The sequence below is a fragment of the Gadus morhua genome, chromosome 20 (genome assembly GCF_902167405.1).
Source record: "Gadus morhua chromosome 20, gadMor3.0, whole genome shotgun sequence".
NCBI lineage: Eukaryota > Metazoa > Chordata > Actinopteri > Gadiformes > Gadidae > Gadus > Gadus morhua.
The window spans coordinates 22,334,601-22,339,600 of NC_044067.1; positions in this window are offsets into that span (position 1 = coordinate 22,334,601).

Genomic DNA, 5,000 nt, shown 5'->3' on the forward strand with positions numbered 1-5,000 from the left:
CAATAACATCAGGGGCACCACTATGAAGGGAACTGAAAACATGTCCACTGGCCTTGTAATGCGAACGATAATGTGGCCAATAAAACCTATACACTTTTTCACTGCTCTCTCTCTCTCTCTCTCTCTCTCTCTCTCTCTCTCTCTCTCCCTCTCTCTCTCTCCCTCTCTCTCTCTCTCTCTCTCTCTCTCTCCCTCTCTCTCTCTCTCTCTCTCTCTCTCTCTCTCTCTCTCTCTCTCTCTCTCCCTCTCTCTCTCTCTCTCTCTCTCTCTCTCTCTCTCTCTCTCTCTCTCTCTCTCTCTCTCTCACCCTCTCTCTCCCTCTCTCTTCCTCTCTCCCTCTCTGTCTATCTCACCCTCTCTCTCTTTCTCTCTCTCTTTCTCTCTGCTTCCCTACCTCTCTCTCTCTCTCTCTCTCTCTCTCTCTCTCTCTCTCTCTCTCTCTCTCTCTCTCTCTCTCTCTCTCTCTCTCTCTCTCTCTCTCTCTCTCTCTCTCTCTCTCTCTCTCTCTCTCTCCCTCTCTCCCCCTCTCTCCCTCTCTTACGTTCCTCCTCCCTCCATGTCAAAGGAGTGCCCCCTCTCCTTTCCTCCCTGAGCGTGTGCCACTTCTGTGGCCGCTGCGGTGATGTTTCCCTGCTCAGAATGGATTCGCCAGCTCAAAAACGGCCTTATTATATTTATATTTTACTACACCGCTTAGCAAACCATGCCAGTTGGTCTGCGCAATGCTGGGCAGGGAGAGAGAGAGAGGGAGAGAGTGGGAGGGGCAGAATGAGAGAGAGAGAGAGAGAGAGAGAGAGAGAGAGAGAGAGAGAGAGAGAGAGAGAGAGAGAGAGAGAGAGAGAGAGAGAGAGAGAGAGAGAGAGAGAGAGAGAGAGAGAGAGACAGAAAGAAAGAAAGAGAGCGGAAAGGGCATGAAAGAGGAAAATTAAGTTGGGACGTTGTGAAAACAGCAACAGGGAGACAAGGAGCGACTGAGCAAGAGAGAGAGAGAGAGAGAGAATCTGAGAGGGCAAGCTGAAATAGGCTGTGACAATATGATTACTCAGTGTGCTAAAAGGTAAATACAAAAATGGATGGATGGACTGATGGATGGACCAATGAATGGATGGAAAGGACACAGGAAGAGAGAGCGAGAGAGACACTCTCACACATAAACACATAAACACACACACACACACACACACACACACACACACACACACACACACACACACACACACACACACACACACACAAACAGAAAAAACACACACACACACGTTAACTGAATCAGACATTACTTTGAAATGGCCCAAAAGGCTTGTAACTAACTAAAAATGGATTCTGCAGAGATGGCCACAATGCTTATAGCCCTCATCAAACATGACACCATGCTTATTGGACCATACAGACTCACTCTTTTCTTATAAAATGTTTGCATAAAGGAAAACAGTAGCGACGGCAGAGGAAGGAAACGTGTGAATTGGGACAGTTTTATAGAACAAACATCAAACTTAATCCAGAGGAAGTGACATTGGACACTCCCCATCGCAACAAAAGCCACAATAGCAGCCATGTCAACAAACGTCAATACAATACTGTTGGTTTCTGAATGGCGATTGAGTAGAGTTGCTCATTGTGTAGTAATGCAGTATAACACATGTGTAGCTTCACTGCTTGCTTAATAACACATACCTTATTTTTGATGTATATCCAGGCTAAAATTAATGACTTTTGAATACGGTAATGTGAAAGACTGTACCATGGAGACTTCACTCACTGGCTGAGAGCATTTGAAGAGGCTGACACTGAGCAGGGGTTCACTGGATTAACCTGAAGTGTGATGGGGAACTTCTACTGTAGATAGTTGTGGCAGCTTCCATGAAAATGAACAGAGAGCCAGAGCCAGGGCCGTTTAACAAGTTACGCTCCCGGGAATGTGCCCACCACAACGGGCCTAGTGGCCAGCAGGCTGCACGGGTGCTAAGTTTACTTGTACTCCATGGCTTGCTCAAGGGCACTGCGGAAGTGGTAATGATGGGCAGGGCAATGAGGTAGAATCCTCACTAATCACACCATCAAAGAAATGCCCACAGAACACATGCTCCGTGACGCAGACGTGCTGCACACTTCAGGGTTCATCCATCATCTGAAGCCCCTTTTGCTGTGAGAAGGGGTAAGACATTACCGAGATGGTGCATATAACCACCGAGTTGACTGGGTGATGTTTGGAAAGGAACACAGAAGAAAAAAGGGGAGAATGAGTGAGATCCACATGGTTAGCAAAACCAAAAGGATAGAGTGATAGAGAGAGAGAGAGAGAGAGAGAGAGAGAGAGAGAGAGAGAGAGAGAGAGAGAGAGAGAGAGAGAGAGAGAGAGAGAGAGAGAGAGAGAGAGAGAGAGAGAGAGAGAGAGAGAGAGAGAGAGAGAGAGAGAGGCAGTATATATATATATATATAGATATAGATATAGATATAGATATAGATATAGATATAGATAGATAGATAGATAGATAGATAGATAGATAGATAGATAGATAGATAGATCGATCGATCGATCGATCGATAGATAGATAGATAGATAGATAGATAGATAGATAGATAGATAGATAGATAGATAGATAGATAGATAGATAGATAGATAGATAGATAGATAGATAGATAGATAGATAGATAGATAGATAGATAGATAGATAGATAGATAGATAGATAGATAGATAGATAGATAGATAGATAGATAGATAGATAGATAGATAGATAGATAGATAGATAGATAGATAGATAGATAGATAGATAGATAGATAGATAGATAGATAGATAGATAGATAGATAGATAGATAGATAGATAGATAGATAGATAGATAGATAGATAGATAGATAGATAGATAGATAGATAGATAGATAGATAGATAGATAGATAGATAGATAGATAGATAGATAGATAGATAGATAGATAGATAGATAGATAGATAGATAGATAGATAGATAGATAGATGGATGGATGAAAGGGTGGATGGGTGAATGGAGGGCTGGTACTGATCAGTTGCTCTCTTTGTGATGCGGCTTCTAGCCCACTGATTGGTCAGCTGCCTAACTGGGAACATGCCTCCCCACAATCTCTCCCACCACTTCAATCTCACCACAGCGGTTCACCGCTCCGCAGCCTGAAACAGGGCCTCTGGCATATATCAATAAATTCATTACACATTTACCCTTAAATATTTATTCTGCACTAGTGTGCACAAGGTTGGTATTTAGATGGTGTATGAGTGAGTGTGCGTGAATGAATGTGTGTGTATATTTTTGTGTGTGTGAGTTTGTTTGTGTGTGTGTGTGTGGGGGGGGTCGGGACGTGGGTGTATGTGTATAGGTGCTCATATTTATATCCCAGTACTATAGTGTCCCACATCGTAGCTCTGCTGGCTGTGGTAGGACAGACACCCAGAGGGGAGGGTCCGGCCTGCTGGAAGTGTGAGCAGGAAAGATGGTCTGAGGCGGGCCGTTTATTATTGAACCTAATGATTGAAAAGAGAGAGGGAGAGAGAGAGAGAGAGAGAGAGAGCAAGAGAGAGAGAGAGAGAGAGAGAGAGAGAGAGAGAGAGAGAGAGAGAGAGAGAGAGAGAGAGAGAGGGAGAGAGAGAGAGAGAGAGAGAGAGAGAGAGAGAGACACACACACACACACACACACACACACACACATGTGTTCACACACACAGACACAAACGCACATACACACACACATAAGCACACTTGGGCATATAAACAGGTGTGTATACGCATACACACACATACACACACATACACACACATACACACACACACACACACACACACACACACACACACACACACACACACACACACACACACATAAGCATACTTGGGCATATACACAGGTGTGTATAATAATAATAATAATACATTTAATTTAGAGGCGGCTTTCAAGACACCCAAGGTCACCTTACAGAGCATATAGTCATCATAAATAAAAGACATTGTGGGAAAAAAAAACAAAAAAAAACAAAAAAAAAAACAATCAGAACAGTGATCAGTTAGACGTTGTGTGCGAGTTTGAACAGGTGAGTTTTCAGTTGTGACTTCAAGGTTGTAATGGTGTCTGACTGTTTTATGTGTGGGGGGAGGGAGTTCCAGAGCCTGGGTGCTGAACAGCTGAATGACCGGGCACCCATTGTAGTGAGTTGTGATGTGGGGATACATAGTAGTCCAGCAGAGGTTGAGCGGAGGGAGCGGGAGGGAGTGTATTCTTGGAGGAGGTCGCAGAGGTAACTGGGGGCTAGGTTGTGTAGAGCTTTGTAGGTGAGGAGTAGGGTTTTGTATTGGATGCGGTAGTGTACTGGGAGCCAGTGAAGTTGGATGAGGACAGGGGTGATGTGGTCAGATGATTTGGTGCGGGTGATGATCCGGGCGGCTGAGTTCTGAATGATCTGCAGTCTGTTGATGAGTTTGGTGGGGAGTCCGGTGAGGAGGGCGTTGCAGTAGTCTATGAGTGATGTGACAAATGAGTGAACTAGGATTTCAGTGCTGGATTGGGTCAGTGATGGGCGGAGTCTGGTGATGTTGCGGAGGTGGAAGAATGCAGTCCGGGTGATGTTGTGAATATGGGGTGTGAATGAGAGGGTGTTGTCCAGGATGACGCCGAGGCTCTTGACTTTGGAGGAGAAGGGTACTGGGAATCCATCGATGATTATGAGTGGAGCTGGGGTGTGTTGTGATTTAGTGAGGGTGGATTTGGATCCGATGAGCAGGGCCTCGGTCTTGTTTCCATTGAGTTTGAGGAAGTTCCTGCTCAACCAGCTCCGGATCTCTTCCAGGCACGTGATGAGGGAGGTGGGGGGGATGGCAGCGGTGGGTTTGGTGGAGATGTAGACCTGTGTGTCATCAGCGTAGCAGTGAAAATGGACCCCATGGTGGCGGAGGAGTGTGCCCAGCGGGAGGAGGTAAGTGGTGAACAGGAGTGGACCCAAGACTGACCCCTGGGGGACACCCAGTGAGACACCTGA